This window comes from Urtica dioica, chromosome 8 (genome assembly GCF_054948205.1).
Source record: "Urtica dioica subsp. dioica isolate 48M chromosome 8, U.dioica_male_clone48M_v1_H2, whole genome shotgun sequence".
In the NCBI taxonomy this organism is placed as follows: Eukaryota; Viridiplantae; Streptophyta; class Magnoliopsida; order Rosales; family Urticaceae; genus Urtica; species Urtica dioica.
The window spans coordinates 4,355,479-4,374,347 of record NC_142763.1 but is presented as its reverse complement, the minus strand read 5'-3'; the positions used below and the strand labels follow the sequence as shown (position 1 = coordinate 4,374,347).

The 18,869-nt window shown below is 33.5% G+C and overlaps 1 pseudogene; it reads right to left on the bottom strand.

The window, feature by feature from the left end:
* Positions 1-8,761: 8,761 nt before the first annotated feature.
* LOC149387426 (transcription factor RADIALIS pseudogene) lies at positions 8,762-8,995 on the bottom strand (annotated as a pseudogene).
* Between the last annotated feature and the right edge of the window lie 9,874 nt (positions 8,996-18,869).

The following is an 18,869-nucleotide window of genomic DNA, read 5'->3' as shown; positions in this document are numbered from 1 at the left end:
GTGATTATTAGGGTATATGTACATAGGTGATAATTAGGGCATATGTACGTATATATATTTATATATAAAAATAATAATTATTATTATTATTATTTTTTTAAGAAAATAAGTAGGATTAGGGTTTGGGCTTTTATGTTTTGGGCTTTTAGGGTTTAATTAAGTCCTATTTAAACATTCTCTCATCTTCTTTTAACGCTCTTTCTCTGCTCTCTCTCCCCATCCCTCTCTTGGCTTGAAAAATTCGTAGCTCCAATTAGGTATGCTTTCTTTTCTCTCTGGTTCGGATTCCCTGAAAACGGTTTCTTAAAACGCTTGTGCTGGTTTCAAAAAAATTGTTTTTGCGTTGATTCTTTTTGGAAAGGTTAGTTTTAAGTGTCTTCTATCTGAATCTTTAATCGAAAAATATGTTTATGAAATACATAATATTTTATGATTATTTTCAAATTAGTGCACAGACCTGAAATCTATTCCCGATTTTCAGACTTTAAACGCTTACAGTGCATTCCACAAATTTGGTTTTGCGTTGATTCTTTTTGGAAAAGTTAGTTTTAAATGTCTTCTATCTAACCCTTTAATCGAAAAATATTTTTATAAAATACAGAATATTTTCTGATTATTTTCAAAACGGTGCGCAGACAGTTTTTGACAAAAATTTTAAAGTTAGATTTTAGCACTTCTTCTATTTTTAATAAATAGTTAAATATTTATTTTGGCCGTGGTGCCTTTACAAAAAGTGATCCAAATTATGTTTTATACGTACTGGATTTTTTACAGAAGTTTTCTCAGAGTTTTAATTTTTCACCGAAACCCTAATAGCCAAGGGTATTTTCGTACTTTCACGTTGAATGTCGTTTCTGAAAATTTCCAGAACCTACAGTATGTCTTGAATACTCTTCTCAGCTGATCCCAATAGTCTTTTTCCGATTAGGTTCCAATTCTCTTAGAGCGTACAATTCCTTCGACGATCTACGATCATAACTCTCGATATCCAGGTGAGAATAATCTCACTACAACACAGATTAGTTCAAAATAAATTTGATGAGTGTTTATTCATGATATGAATTGTTTATAGATTTATATGTTTGAGTATGCGATTTGTTGTTTGATTGCGTGACTAGTTGAAGTAGTATGTGATTTATGTGTTGTATGCCATGTGGTGTTATGTTAAAGTAGATTTGAGATACATGTTTTATTCTAGTCACGTTTTTGTATGAGGATATATATAAATAAAAAAATTTATGCACATGTCATATCAGTATGTAGCGTAAGATTCAAAGTGAAAAGATAAAGTTAAGCAAGGGAGTCATACCGCCTCGAACTACGGAGGTATTATGGAGAATTTCTCGGACCGAGGCTCAAATGGGGAAATTTCTCGGGCCGAGGCCCTAATAAATTTATTAGCTAGACTGAGCGAAGTGTGGGCTTTGCAACCTCATATCTTCGTCTCTAAAGTGATCACTGAAATAGGTATGACTACCCTAGGGGCACCCCGAACTAAAAGTTGATAGAAGCAAGAAAAGAAAGATCAAGTCATCAATTAGTTTAAAATACTAATAACCGGTTCATGCATTGCATTACTCTTTTTTTGTGAGCTTTATATTATTCTCGCTGAGCGTAAGCTCATCTTTTCGAAAAAAAATATGCATCTGTGTTGTAGGTAAACAACTCGCAAAGAACTGAGTAGGGTGGACTAGCGGCGTCGATAGCGAGAGGGCGGGTCATGGTTTCCATTCACGAAATAAGTCTTCCGCTACAAGTTATTAAGAAATAAATTTTAAGGTTTTTGTTTTCTTTATTAAGAAATAAGTCTTCCGCTACAAGTTAAGATTTTCCAGTTCATTAAAGTTATTTTATGGATTCGTTTTCTTTGCTACTATCTTTGGTTTAAAATCGGTATCTCATATTTTCTGTTTTCGTTAAGTACTTCTCAAGATATTTTGAAATGCAATCTATATGTTTCTTTAATGCTTTTGTTTCTTTTTAAGATCTTCAAAATTTTAGTTCGCCTTGATTCGATGTGTTTTAAAAAAAAAATTACTCCAAATTTTCTAAAGAATTTTCTAAAGTTTAAAAAGTAAGTTAAGTAAGACGGTCCGAAAAGTCGGGTCGTCACAGTTGGTATCAGAGCAACAAACCTATGACCCCCTTCGCTATTCGATCGCACGGCTACACCCTATTCAAGTAAGTTAGTACTTTTTTTGTTTATATCTTAGTCGTAATTTTTTTTTTCTTAGATGGAAAACGTTCAAGCTGCTCATGGACAAGGTAGAGGTAGGGCACGAGGCCGAGGTAGAGGAAGAGGCAGAGTTACCGCTGATGCCCCAGTACAAGATGCTCATCATGCCGCTCCGTTTCCCGCACAACAGGGAGCAGCAGAAAATCGCAACGGTCCAGCCCCCGGACCTCAGCCAGCGGCCCAACCAGATCTTGCGGTGCTCGTTACTGCATTGCTGCAACGTATCGAAGCTCAAGAAGCGGAGATACAAGAGTTAAGGAACCACCTCCCCCAAGTGAATGGAAATGTGGGAGAGGATGAACAAGCACCACCAGCACCTCCTCAAGGCGTACCTCAGATGAGCCAAGTTGTTATGACTGATGATCTTTTTGAAAGGTTCAGGAGGATGAGAGCTCCAGATTTTGAAGGATCGGCGGATCCTTTAGTGGCTGATGAGTTGATGTCAGAGATGAAGAAGATCTTCAACTTCATGAATATCTCGGAAATTGAGAAGGTCATATGCGCATCTTTTGTTCTAAAGAAGGATGCACGATACTGGTGGGAGACGGTAGCAGCTAGAAGAGACACACGCGCTATGCCTTGGGACGACTTCATCGAGGAGTTCAACAGTAAGTATTTCAACATGCGCGCGATGAATACTCAACAAAAGGAGTTTACAGAGTTAAAGCAAGGCACGATGACTGTGACTGAAGCTGTGAGAAAGTTCAACCAGCTGGCAAGACTATGCCCTCACTTGGTTCCGACCGAGTCAGAAAGAGTTCGAAGGATGATGGGAATGTTCCGACCGGAACTGGCTCTTGCTATTGATAGTGGAAGTCATCCACCATCCACTGTTGCAGACTGTCTTGAACGTGCAATGCGTGCTGAATACCATTTGATTCAAGTGAAGGAGGAGCGAGACCAGTACATCAAGGCAAGGAAGGAAGAGATAACTCAAAATAGAGGACTAGATAACAATAAGAAGGCCGGTCAGCTTCTCCTCAACGACCAAGTTGGCAAAGCGCAATACCTCGAGAATGAACACGGGAGGAAGAGGAGCTATCCTGAAAATGGTAATAATGCAAATTACAAAGTCAAGATGGAAAATAGGTCATTTCCGAAGTGCAACATATGTGGGAGGATACACCCAGGAGAATGTAAGATGGGCAGTATAGTGTGTTACAAGTGCGGTCAGCCAGGACACTTCCTTAAAGATTGTCCGAAGCAGAATTTTGAGCAGAACAATCAGAATGGGCGACTTAACTTCATTCAATCTGAAATTGAAGGGCCACAGATTTTCCAGGGTCGACTAGAAGCACCACCAACAACTCAGACACCACCGCCTCCTCAAGGTCGCATCTACGCCTACACTAATGTAGATGCCCTAGCCAGCACCTCGAATGTAGTAGCAGGTCAGATTACTTAGTCCGTCATGCTGCCTTTATATTGGTTAACGCTGGAGCAATACACATTTTTTGTGTGGAAAAGTTACGATGTTAGGCAATAGTGTAGAGAAAATTAGACAAGTTTTAATGACGTGACATTACCGTCCGGTGATGTTTTATCATTATCATAGTACTGCTTAAAACATTGTCGATAATAATTAGTGGTCAGAAGCTAAGGATCGATTACATCGTCTTATAGATGAAAGTTTTTGATGCTATCTTTAGAATGAGAATAAGACAAGAGAACGCAATATCCCGAGCTCGTTCTAGAGGGACTTGCTATGTCCGAATAATAGTTCTTGCAGTTCTTCTCGCCGTTTTTTAGTTAATTTTCGGGACGAAAATTCTAATAAGTAGGGGAGATTGTGAAATCCCGAATTTTAAGCTTAATTAAAAAGCTAAAAAATTTATGTTCGAGTTACGTTAGTTTTATTTTTTATAAAGTAGTAGTGAATGATTTATTTATATGGTAGTTTTTGAACTTTTATTTTTTATATGTACTTTAGAGTGTTTTTGAATTTTAATATACTCTTTAGATTAGAAATTATGGATATATATATATATATATATATATATATATATACACATTGTATATAAATTACATATTATAACTAAATTATATATATATATATGTTATATATATATTATATGATTATATATATATTTAAGATATGTACGTATGTTATATATTATATTATATAAATATAATATAATATTATATATATAAATATAGTAGTCATCACGTTAGTGATTATTAGGGTATATGTACATAGGTGATAATTAGGGCATATGTACGTATATATATTTATATATAAAAATAATAATTATTATTATTATTATTTTTTTAAGAAAATAAGTAGGATTAGGGTTTGGGCTTTTATGTTTTGGGCTTTTAGGGTTTAATTAAGTCCTATTTAAACATTCCCTCATCTTCTTTTAACGCTCTTTCTCTGCTCTCTCTCCCCATCCCTCTCTTGGCTTGAAAAATTCGTAGCTCCAATTAGGTATGCTTTCTTTTCTCTCTGGTTCGGATTCCCTGAAAACGGTTTCTTAAAACGCTTGTGCTGGTTTCAAAAAAATTGTTTTTGCGTTGATTCTTTTTGGAAAGGTTAGTTTTAAGTGTCTTCTATCTGAATCTTTAATCGAAAAATATGTTTATGAAATACATAATATTTTATGATTATTTTCAAATTAGTGCACAGACCTGAAATCTATTCCCGATTTTCAGACTTTAAACGCTTACAGTGCATTCCACAAATTTGGTTTTGCGTTGATTCTTTTTGGAAAAGTTAGTTTTAAATGTCTTCTATCTAACCCTTTAATCGAAAAATATTTTTATAAAATACAGAATATTTTCTGATTATTTTCAAAACGGTGCGCAGACAGTTTTTGACAAAAATTTTAAAGTTAGATTTTAGCACTTCTTCTATTTTTAATAAATAGTTAAAAATTTATTTTGGCCGTGGTGCCTTTACAAAAAGTGATCCAAATTATGTTTTATACGTACTGGATTTTTTACAGAAGTTTTCTCAGAGTTTTAATTTTTCACCGAAACCCTAATAGCCAAGGGTATTTTCGTACTTTCACGTTGAATGTCGTTTCTGAAAATTTCCAGAACCTACAGTATGTCTTGAATACTCTTCTCAGCTGATCCCAATAGTCTTTTTCCGATTAGGTTCCAATTCTCTTAGAGCGTACAATTCCTTCGACGATCTACGATCATAACTCTCGATATCCAGGTGAGAATAATCTCACTACAACACAGATTAGTTCAAAATAAATTTGATGAGTGTTTATTCATGATATGAATTGTTTATAGATTTATATGTTTGAGTATGCGATTTGTTGTTTGATTGCGTGACTAGTTGAAGTAGTATGTGATTTATGTGTTGTATGCCATGTGGTGTTATGTTAAAGTAGATTTGAGATACATGTTTTATTCTAGTCACGTTTTTGTATGAGGATATATATAAATAAAAAAATTTATGCACATGTCATATCAGTATGTAGCGTAAGATTCAAAGTGAAAAGATAAAGTTAAGCAAGGGAGTCATACCGCCTCGAACTACGGAGGTATTATGGAGAATTTCTCGGGCCGAGGCTCAAATGGGGAAATTTCTCGGGCCGAGGCCCTAATAAATTTATTAGCTAGACTGAGCGAAGTGTGGGCTTTGCAACCTCATATCTTCGTCTCTAAAGTGATCACTGAAATAGGTATGACTACCCTAGGGGCACCCCGAACTAAAAGTTGATAGAAGCAAGAAAAGAAAGATCAAGTCATCAATTAGTTTAAAATACTAATAACCGGTTCATGCATTGCATTACTCTTTTTTTGTGAGCTTTATATTATTCTCGCTGAGCGTAAGCTCATCTTTTCGAAAAAAAATATGCATCTGTGTTGTAGGTAAACAACTCGCAAAGAACTGAGTAGGGTGGACTAGCGGCGTCGATAGCGAGAGGGCGGGTCATGGTTTCCATTCACGAAATAAGTCTTCCGCTACAAGTTATTAAGAAATAAATTTTAAGGTTTTTGTTTTCTTTATTAAGAAATAAGTCTTCCGCTACAAGTTAAGATTTTCCAGTTCATTAAAGTTATTATATGGATTCGTTTTCTTTGCTACTATCTTTGGTTTAAAATCGGTATCTCATATTTTCTGTTTTCGTTAAGTACTTCTCAAGATATTTTGAAATGCAATCTATATGTTTCTTTAATGCTTTTGTTTCTTTTTAAGATCTTCAAAATTTTAGTTCGCCTTGATTCGATGTGTTTTAAAAAAAAAATTACTCCAAATTTTCTAAAGAATTTTCTAAAGTTTAAAAAGTAAGTTAAGTAAGACGGTCCGAAAAGTCGGGTCGTCACAATTAAATAACATCGGAAAATCCAAACGGTTAATAAATATCATTAAATGAATGGGCATATTATGAGTTATGGCATCAACCAACTAAAGGAGTTTAATAAAGCATTATTCTACTACGTTGCCATATTGACATGTCACAAAATTTATCAACTAGCATGTATGGAAAAATATAATTTTTTTCTCAAATACTAATTGACTTGAAGAATTAGTACTTAGTTCTCGTAACAACCCAAAAAAAGGGAATTGCATTTACAGATATGCCTTGTATCGTTTCATTGTACCAAGAGATGCTTTGAACAAGTTGGTAGTTCAATTTTTTTTTTTTTCGTTTTGTGCTATTTATGAGAACTTTTTGACCATGTTAAACAAAATAGATTGATCATTGACCTTATAAAAAAAAACAGTGTGCTATGTAAAACAAAAAATAAAACTAATAAATTATCACTAATGGTACAACTCTTTTTGGAGAATTGAAGAGTGACCTAATTAATATTAATGTCGATATTTGGGGAGTGTGTATAAAATCTAATCTAAAATTGGATATATAAAAAAAAATTACACATTCTGTGATAAATATTTTTGACTTATTGAAGATTTATATAATTGGTGGGATTACATAATTACCCTCCACAATTCGCACGCGTGACTTGCACGTGATGATAATCCGCCAATTTTGACAGGAAAATTAACAGAAGTACCAAACAGGAAAATTGGCTAGTCATAATGGGCCAAGATTGCAGGTTTTTTTAATCAGGGACCAAGTTGTTAAAGAGGTCAAAGACGAGGGGCCAAAAATGTCTTTAATTCATTGTTGTTCTAAGGTGAATGCAGATTGCAAAATATGAGGTTGAGGGACATCGAATGTAAAATTTATCGGACCTTTCTACTAAAAGAACATTATTACTTTAAGTTGGAAAAATGGTATGAAGTAGCCAATTTAAACTATGACTTTTGCAAAATAGCCAGTTTCATTAGATATAGCAAAATAGCCAATTGAGAGTACTATGACTTTTAATCCTGCCTCGATTAATTTTAATCCAGCCTTCATAAAGCTTACATTCTGTCTTTATAGTTCGTTGGGATTAAATTTAATCCAGCCTAGATTAATCTTACCTGGGCTAGTTTGCTTATAGTTGGCAAACTATGGCTATTTTACAAAAGTTTAAGTTCTATTGGGCTATATAGCCGCTTGACCCATTTTACCTTTTATGTTTAGGGGAAAAAAATCCTATTCATCCTCTAAGTTGTGCATCTATTTGTGTGTCTTTTGAGCATACTGTTTATTACTTAAGTCTCCTGGCTAAAAATAGTTATTTAGTAACTCAAAGTCTCAAATACATCCTTTCGGTTAGGTCAGAGATCTCTCGGTTTCGCTTCATATATCTTTTTTCTTCTTCTGCTTTTTGAGCTGCGGTTTCTGTTTGGCTGTTTCGTATGATATATTTTTCGAAGATTTTACATTGTTGATTCAGTATTTGGATCAGAAATGTGACACGCTGATATGAGAGAGAGAGAGAGAGAGAGAGAGAGAGAGAGAAGGCGAGAGACTGCTGATTATAACAGAATGATCTCATAATGAAATCTTACATTGGAAAATACGAGATTGCAGAACAAAAAGCTAGGGAGACAGAGATAATAAAAAAGAAATAGAAACAACAATTACGAAACGAACTAAACATGCATAGCTGGAAATTACGAAATAAAACGAAAAATTAGATTATTCTTCGATCATATTTAATCCGATACATGGTTGAGCTTGAGGATTCTAATCTTGCATTGGAAAACAATAAAATAATAAGTACGTGAAGCCACGAAATTAGTGGTTCACAAATAGATTCCAGTAATTAATTAAATACATAAAACGAAAAAAAAATATAAAAAATAAAATAAAAACGCTTGCTTCAGTTAGTTATTGTATATATCAAATAAGGATGTATTTTCCAGGAACTAATAAGAGTAAACACGAATGTGTTTTTGAATAGATTTTTAAATTTATTTTTAGGAAGGCTCTTTCTTTTTGTTAACAGATTCTTATCGGTATATAAGTGAGAAGCCAGTGCTGATTGAGCCATTAGTAAGCTTTAGATTTGGGAAGCACTATAGCGAGACAAAAATCTGGGCTTGTTATGTAGATGGGAAAAACTAGTTGTAAATGGATTGACTAGAAAAAAAAAAAAAAAAAAAAAAAAAAAAAAAAAAAAAAGAACTCTTATATTTGACTACCATGCATGGTATACCTCTTTTTACCACCCACCGGTGGTCTTGTACTTTGGGAGCGGAATTTGGTTGGACTTGATAAGCTTAATATCTTCGACGACGAGCTCATAGTGCACCTTAACCTCATCGGCAGTTTTCCCGCCAACGGCTCTTGCAACTTTGACCCAACGGTCAGGGGTTTCCTTGTTGAACAAGGCAAGAGCATGCTCGAAGGCCTTGTTTTGCTTGTCGGTCCATGACGGCATTGTGGAGGAAGCCATACGTGTTTTGAGCTTGTGAGAGATGGGAAGAAGATAATAAGAACGGGAATAGTGAAAAGGAAAAAAGAGTTTCAAAGAGGATATTAGAACTTTGTCTAAGTGTGAGTGATGGTTTGAATGAATAATAAAAGAATGCAAGGCTTGCTTTTTATAAGGGGAAAAGAGTGAGGGGTGAGGTGGGATGTGACTAGTTGTCACGGATGTGCTTTGTTAGATTTTTATGACATTTGAAAAAAAAAATGACGGCAAAAATGCTCAAAGTTTGCTATAATCGATATTTATACTCATTTTTTTTTCTTGGGCAAAAATACCCAATGTTAATTTAGTTACGTATAAATACTTTTGCCATTAAAATTTATGTTTGAACTTAACGGTGTAAGTAGTTACAGCGCTACTAAATAGTAACATGTGGTATTTTTGTAAAAAAAAAAAAGAATTAGTATATAAGTAGTGTTTGGTCTAAACATTTAATATTTTTGTCGCTATTATTAGTTATTTGTCTCCTTATTAGGAACCAAAAATTTTGACGAAGCTATTTCCTATAAAAATAAATATAAATAAAGATTAATAAGCGAAATTTCTTTAATATTTGAACAAGTAAATAAATGCATCGGTAATTTTTATTTTTAAATAGAATATTCAAAGGATGAGCATTTTTTGATAAATTCTATACGATGCTTGTAACATAATTAAATAACATCGGAAAATCCAAACGGTTAATAAATATCATTAAATGAATGGGCATATTATGATAAATAAGTTATGGCATCAACCAACTATAAGAGTTAGTGCTGATTGAGCCATTAGTAAGCTTTGGATTTGGGAAGCACTATCGTGGGACAAAAATCTGGGCTTGTTATTTAGATGGGAAAAAGTAGTTGTAAATCGTTTGACTAGAAAAAAAAAAAAAAAAAGAGAGAACTCTTATATTTGACAACCATGCATGGTATACCTCTTTTTACCACCCACCGGTGGTCTTGTACTTTGGGAGCGGAATTTGGTTGGACTCGATAAACTTAATATCTTCGACGAGGAGCTCACAATGCACCTTAACCTCATTGGCAGTTTTCCCGCCAACGGCTCTTGCAACCTTGACCCAACGGTCAGGGGTTTCCTTGTCGAACAAGGCAAGAGCACGCTCGAAGGCCTTGGTTTGCTTGTCGGTCGATGACGGCATTGTGGAGGAAGCCATTTGTGTTTTGAGCTTGATAGAGAGATGGGAAGATATATATATATATATATATATATATATATATATATATATATATATATATATATATATATATATATATATATATATATATATAGAGCTTCAAAGAGGATATTAGAACTTTGTCTAAGTGTGAGTGATGGTTTGAATGAAAAATAAAAGAATGCAAGGCTTGCTTTTTATAAGGGGAAAAGACTGATGGGTGAGGTGGGATGTGGCTAGTTGTCACGGATGTGCCTTGTTAAATTTTTATGACATTTGAAAAATAAAATGGCTGTAAAATTGCTCAAATTTACTCTAATCGATATTTATACTCATTTTTTTCTTGGGCAAAAATATCTCATGTTACAAATTTAGTTAGGTATTAATACTTTCGCCGTTAAAATTTATGTTTGAACTTAACGGTGCAAGTAGTTACGGCGTTACTAAATAGTAACATGTGGTATTTTTGCAAAAAAAAAAAAAAAAAGTATATAAGTAGTGTTTTGTCTAAACATTTAATATTTTTGCCACTATTATCAGTTATTTGTCTCCTTAGGAACCACATTTCACTTGGGTGTTTATGAGTTGAAAGGGGGAAGTGAGATATTTGATCTCTTTATTTTATTTTTCATTATTAGCATGGAAGCACGTACGTATAATTAAGGACTAAGAAACGCTGTCTTGATCATTTTTCCATACTTGCAAAATAAAATCGGAAATAGTATAAGCATGTTCACGTTTTAGCATGCTTCCATTTTTTTTTCTTTCTATTTTTTTTTACTGTTATTTGGACTCTTCTTTCATTGTGAACTATACCAGTTTATTTCTATCTAAAGAAACAAAACTACGTTTTGGCATATTAATTGTATATGATTATATGTTGATGCAAACAAAAAAATTAAAATTTAAAATGATAAATAATCAGGTAGTAAAAACATGAATGTAAAAATGGAATAAAAATAATACTTCATTGATATTGATCAAGAAAGGAATGATATATGAGAGATTGAGCACATCCCAACTAGGTTGACACCCACTCAACTCTCAACATTTAACATTCAGTTTGTATTTACAATTACAACCATATATCCAATGGAATGGAAACAAACAACACAAAAAAAATCTTTTGAACCATATATCAAAATATTACTTCCTTCTTCAAAGTAACAATACATGATATGATAATATAATAATATTTTGAACCAAATACATAATAAGACGATACGATAAAATTAACCGTCCTAATAATGGAATATAAATTATACCTTTATAAATCACATAATCAAATCAAGTCGTAGTAGTAGTAGGAGTTGATATATGAGAAGTTTTTTTTTAATATATATTTCTTTTTAATTAAAAAAAATCGGTTAAATAACCGATATCTAGATTTTCCCAAAATCAAATCCGATATCCGGTCCAATTTTGTCAACCGGATCGGTTATCCGAATCCGAATTTCGGTTAGCTGACGTGGCTCCAAATTTCGGTTTTGGTTCGGTTTGGATATCGGTTTTATCCTATTTTCGGTTCTGTTTTGTACAGCCCTACAAAAAATCATTCATTTAGATTTTTTTTATTGGTATATTATTAGCTAGTTAGGTTTATCTAAAAATTAGAGATAGTCCCAAAAAAAAAAAAAAAAAAAAAGGCAAATATTAGATGTGAATAGATTTACATATTGAGGTATGCAATTTATATGTAGTATAGCTGTATAAAAAAATTGCTAAATAGATAAGAATTTTGATTATTTTGATGTAAACTTAAAACAATTGTTATTTTGTTAAGTAATTAGTTTTATATGATTATTTTTTTTAAAGAAATATTTTTATTTTGAAAAATAAAATTCATTTTTAATCATGTAACTCAAAGTTAATCATAGACTTCATCGAGATATATTCAAAACAAATGAGTTTATTTTTATAAAAAGAAAAAGTAAATTATAAACTTATGAGCCGCTATATTGACTTTATTCTAGGTTTCAACTCTTAAAAATATATACACAACGAACTCGATACATCCAACAAAATAAAACTAAACTCATTTTTTTATGGTATAAAGGAATAGATATTTCTTTCCTTAAATCGTATTTCTTAAAAAAAAATATTAGACAAAATAATCGTTATAAATTAATTGCATATTTATATATAAATTATTCATAAAAAATTTAATTTGTATCGACACTTTTGAATTTTTATTAAATTTATGTACCTAGAACCAAGGATTTAAAAGCCGACGAATTTCCAAGAATTTCGTCCGGAAATTCGTTTCCGGCGAGTCAACGGCCGTCGAAAGGGTAATATGCCGTTTCGTCATTGTTTTTCGGTTTTTGTCGTTTTTCGCCGATTTTCGTCATTTGTCGTTTTTACTATCGTTTTTGCTACTGTCGTTTTTTTTTTTTTTTTTTTTTTTTTAAGTATTATATACAATGTATCAAGTATTACAACAAAATATTATTACATATTTTAGTCAACAAATATTTTGTGAAGATTCTATTTCATTTGAAAATATTACATACAAAATATTATATAAAAAATATTACATACAAAATAGCTCAAATTTATAAAATATTATACATTAATAGCACAAATTTATAAAATATTATAAATATATAATTTTCTATTAAAAAAGATTATATACATAATGTATTTTATTTATATATGTTTAAAAATTGAAAAATATATGTATGTATTACATGTATATATTTTAAATATATTTTGCAACATTTTTTCCGTTCGGTTTTTCATCGGGTTGTCGTTTTTCCATGGAAAAAGGGCATTTGAAAACTACAAATCGAATACCCTTTTCCACATTTTTTCCGTTCGGTTTTCCATTGACTTGTCGATTTTCCGTAAATCAGGAAGCTCGGAATGGTAACGAAAATGACATTTTATTTCCTTGCCTAGAACTACTAATTTTTCAATGAATTATTATTAATGTTAACAAAGGTCGGATCTCGCTATCTAGAAATGTGGTTTCTTGGGTCACTCAACCAATTTTTTTTTTTTTTTTTTTTTTTTGTATTTTATGTCAGTGATTTAAAAAGTATTTTATGTTCAGTCTTCAGACAAACAGTCAAAACAACATAGGCGGAGTTAACAATGCAAGAAACCGTTTCTTTCAGGCTTCAGACCAACTCCACCCGAACGTCATTCCCACTGAATGGCGTCCAACCATACCCTATATCCCACGCCAAAATGGCGTGGGTGTTTAATTGATTTTAGTGTTGCGCCAGATATGGCGCAACAATATTCACTACATTAAAAAAAAATTTAGTCCTTGTAAAATTTATAATTTATACATTTGCACTTATTTATAAAATTATATCATATTTATCCTTAAATTATTCATATTTTATATTTTAAATTTATTTTCAAATACAACATTGACATTTAGAGTTTGAGAAAAACTAAAATGACATTAATAAATATTAAGTTTAGTTTATGTTACTTTGTATTTTGAATTATTTTATGGAGTAATATTTTATTATTAAATAATGAATAAGTGGTATAATTGGAAGATATGAAATAAATATAAGGGTATGGAAATAAAAAGAGAAAGTTGAATATAAAATTAATATTTCAATTTTGGTGTAGATAAGAGTTGAAGACTTCGTACTCTCCGAAGCAAATCTCCGAACGAAACTCGCTCTGATCTTTCTTCTCTGCGTGTGTTTCCAAAGCTACGATCTCATCTCTATAGCCATGGAAATCTCGCTCGGATCTCGAACCGCCACAATTTCTTGCGTCTTCGGTTTTTCTTCCTCCGATACTCGGTCCTTCGAGCGCCGGAGATATCTGATATCGCCGCCGAAGGCTGTGGCTCCCCGCGCAAAGTGCTCTCTCCAGCCACGCCCAGAGGCGAAACGTTTCGCGGTGGACGTTGGCGAGAGGAAAAAAACGGCATCGATCGAGGAGCCGAAGGTGGCTACGAGGTCGATGAGTGGGATTTGTAATGAGATAGAGATGCTTGTTTCGGGGAAGAGATACGAAGAAGCACTCGAGCTTTTCGGGGTTTTGGAGATCGCTGGCTGTAATGGAATCCGGACCAGTACTCTCGATTCACTGGTATGGGCTTGCATCGGATTGAACTCCGTTAGAGGAGTGAAAAATCTCTCTGAATTCGTTTCCAGGACTGGCCTTGAATTGGATTTGCACATGAGGAAGAGGTTTCTTTATATGCACGTGAGGGACTTGGTCTCATCCAACATGATGATCGCGGGCCTCGTGGATTCGAGGCACTTTGCCGAGGCGATCAGTCTGTTCCTCGAGATCCACAAGAAATTCTCCGAGATCGGAGCCCACACATTCACCCCCGTGATCCGAGCCTGCTCAGGCCTCGGAATCGTGACGATCGGACGGCAGATTCACTCCTGCGCGGTCAAGTCCAACGTGGTGGCCAACGCCTTCGTGGCCTGCGCTCTGATCAACATGTACAGCAAGTGCAACTCCATTAAAGAAGCTCGGCTCGTGTTCTCCAGGCTGGCGAAGAAGAAAATGAATTTTATTTTTCAAAATAAAACAATTTATTTAAAAAAAAATCATATAAAACTAATTATTTAACAAAATAACAATTGTTTTAAGTTTGCATCAAAATAATCAAAATTCTTATCTATTTAGCAATTTTGTTATACAGCTATACTACATATAAATTGCATACCTCAATATGTAAATCTATTCACATCTAATATTTGCCTTTTTATTCCTCAAAAAAAAAATATTTGCCTTTTTATTTTATTTTTTTTATTTGGACTATCTCTAATTTTTAGATAAACCTAACTAGCTAATAATATACCAATAAAAAAATCAAAATGAAAGATTTTTTGTAGGGCTGTATAAAATCGAACCGAAAATCGGATAAAACCGATATCCAAACCGAACCGAAACCGAAATTTGGAGCCACGTTAGCTAACCGAAATTCGGATTCGGATAACCGATCCGGTTTAAAAAACTGGACCGGATATCGGATTTGATTTTGGGAAAATCTGGATATCGGTTATTTAACCGATTTTTTTAATTAAAAATAAATATATATTAAAAAAAAATTCTCATATATCAACTCCTACTGCTACTACAACTTGATTTGATTATGTGATTTATAAAGGTATAATTTATATTTCATTAATAGGACAATTAATTTTATCGCATTGTCTTATTATGTATTTGGTTCAAAATATTATTATATTACCATATCATGTATTGTTACTTTGAAGAAGGAAGTAATATTTTGATATATGGTTCAAAAGATTTTTTGGTGTTCTTTGTTTCCATTCCATTGGATATATGGTTGTAATTGTAAATACAAACTGAATGTTAAATGTTGAGAGTTGAGTGGGTGCCAACCTAGTTGGGATGTGCTCAACCTCTCATATATCATTCCTTTCTTTATCAATATCAATGAAGTATTATTTTTATTCCATTTTTACATTCATGTTTTTACTACTTGATTATTTATCATTTTAAATTTTAATTTTTTTGTTTGCATCAACAGATAATCATATACAATTAATATGCCAAAACATAGTTTTGTTTCTTTAGATAAAAATAAACTGGTATAGTTCACGATGAAAGAAGAGTCCAAATAACAGTAAAAAAAATAGAAAGAAAAAAAAATGGAAGCATGCTAAAACGTGAACATGCTTATACTATTTCCGATTTTATTTTGAAGTATGGAAAAATGATCAAGACAGCGTTTCTTATAGTCCCTAACTATACGTACGTGCTTCCATGCTAATAATAAAAAATAAAATAAAGAGATAAAATATCCTACTTCCCCCTATCAACTCATAAACATCCAAGTGAAATGTGGTTCCTAAGGAGACAAATAACTAATAATGGTGACAAAAATATTAAATGTTTAGACAAAACACTACTTATATACTCATTTTTTTATTTTGCAAAAATACCACATGTTACTATTTAGTAACGCCGTAACTACTTGCACCGTTAAGTTCAAATATAAATTTTAAGGGCGAAAATATTAATACGTAACTAAATTTGTAACATGAGATATTTTTTCCCAAGAAAAAAATGAGTATAAATATCGATTAGAGTAAATTTGAGCAATTTTGCTGCCATTTTATTTTTCAAATGTCATAAAAATTTAACAAGGCACATCCATGACAACTAGCCACATCCCACCTCATCCCTCACTCTTTTCCCCTTATAAAAAGCAAGCCTTGCATTCTTTTATTTTTCATTCAAACCATCACTCACACTTAGACAACGTTTCGTGAACTTCTCGGGCTTCTCGGCCGGTATGACGGCGGGCACGCGTGCCACAGAACCGCTTGAACCGTTCATGGCCATCGAAGCCATTGGTTGGACAAGACCCGCAGGTCCGTTCCCGGCCGTAGCCGCCATCGAGTCTTGACCCAAGGTCACAGGAATTTGATCAAACATCATGGTCGTCGGGGTGTTCACCACGGAGGGATTCTCGGTGAGGCTCCCATCACCAGTCACATTCGTCGTGTCGTTAGCGTTAGTCATTTTCTACAAAAGAAACCAACAATAATTAGTAACGAATAAAACCAAATCCGAAAAGAAATATTCTGGAAAAACTTTTCTTCCTCGCAAGCTGCCTTAAAAAAAAGTAAAAGCTTCAAGACTGTTAGCAATATTACAAATAATATTGATAGGAAATACAAGACACATGCAAGGAAAATAAAATAGAAAATAAACCGGAAATGGAAAAACAGGAAAAATGGCAAGGAAAGGTCGAGGCCCGTTTGACGGTTTCCTTGAAGCTATTATCGCCCTCCCACGGGTGCTGGATTTAGTGAGCGAAAGCCTCCCAGGATACAACGACTACTAGACGAGCAATGCACCACAAGACTCGGCTTCGGCGAACTAGAACCCGAGCGTCAGAAAGTATCACCGGACTACAAAACAAAAAACAATTTCAAAGAGAAGGAGAGATGAGTGTTTTCAGTGTGTTCGAATGAGAACTCAAGCCTTGCTTTTATAGGCATAGTTCTGAGCGAATTTGAACAAGAAAACGCCCAGAGTAATGGCACTTAATGCCCCAAGGCCCAAGCCCGAGACCGAGACATTCCCGAAACCCGGGCCGGGCCGGGCTCGGCGGCGGCGCGCGTGTGTGTGTGTGCGCGCGTGAGGGGTTAAGAGATAACCCACACACACTCTCCTCTCTTGCACTTGCTTGACCACTAAAGAGAGAGGATGATATATAAACACTACCACAACACACTTACCCAACCCATGTGGGACTCTTGCAATTCACTTCATTTACACATGACTAATGTGTTCTTTAAGCATACTTTGAGCATCAATTTCTCATTCATTATAGTAATGATTTTGGCAAATAAATAATCAATCTTATACCCGACGCAACGAGGAATAAGAATACGCAAGAATTAACAAATTCCGATGAGTGGACCCCACTCAAATATTAGCCACAAATCATCCATATACTTGTAAATAATAACTTTTATTTACACTTCTTCCAACAAAAATTGGTCATAACCAGTCCCATCTAGCTTACTTGTTTAGGGTTCTGATCACGGCTGTGTTGTTGACTATGACGTCGAGTTTCTCGACTGCGAAGTCCACGGCTCGGGAAACGTCGTCCTTTTTCGTGACGTCGCAGTGGAGGATTGTAACATCGTCAGCGTTTTTTCCGACAAGGGATTCACGGACTTGGCGTCCGAAGGTGTGTCTTGGATGTCGGCGATGCAGATTTTGGCGCCGCATCGGTGGAAGAGTGAGACGATGCCTTCTCCGATCCCATCGGCTCCGCTGGTAACCAATGCAACTTTTCCCAAACGTGCCAAGACTCATAAACACAACTTCATTTATTTATTTATTCTTTATCTACACAAGCTTTAACGAGTCATTTAGACCAAGATGAATAAAATAACATCTTTACTTTCTTTGCCTAAAGCTAATACATGCAAGTAAAGATATAAGATCCTTCAAAGAGCTTTTAGGTACAAAGTGTAGTTAAAGCAGATTTGAATAAACCCACCGGATGATTAAGAGTTTTAAACCATGCTCAAACTCATTTACCTTTCACGTTTGAAGATCAAGTCTAGATGACTAAATAAACCAAATATATATTCTCCGTATTAAGCTTTGACTACAAGAAAAAAAGATTTGACGACATATAAAAAATGTGGTGAAACACATTTTACGACATTATTTAATTGCTGTGAATGATGGTGCTGATAATTTTTTTTAAACTTTTAATGAAATTTAATAAATTTATATTTGTTGTAACTAACCAATCATATCTTTTTAAGGATATTTAACCAAAATTTTATTTTATTAGGAAAATAGCTCACTAGAACAAAGCAAATTAATTAACATAATTAGTTTCATTAATTTACTTCCACATCGATGTAATGAAAGTGAAGGACCTACAACAATGACGGACCGTCCCGAATAATCCACTCGTCTGGTTAAATATTTTCAAGAGTAAATTAAATTAACCTAACTAATTAATAAATTTACTTCGGCTTTATGGACTATTTTCTTAATAAAATAAAACTTTAACAAAAATATTGTAGATCAGTGGACTACTGGCTTAATTTAATTACCTTTTTAATAAACGTTGCTTTTATATTTATATCAATTTATAATTTATTTTGCATATTCTTTTGTAAAACGAAATCTTGAGATCTTAAAAAAATGGATAAAATAATTCCTCCACATGAATTGATAATATTTATA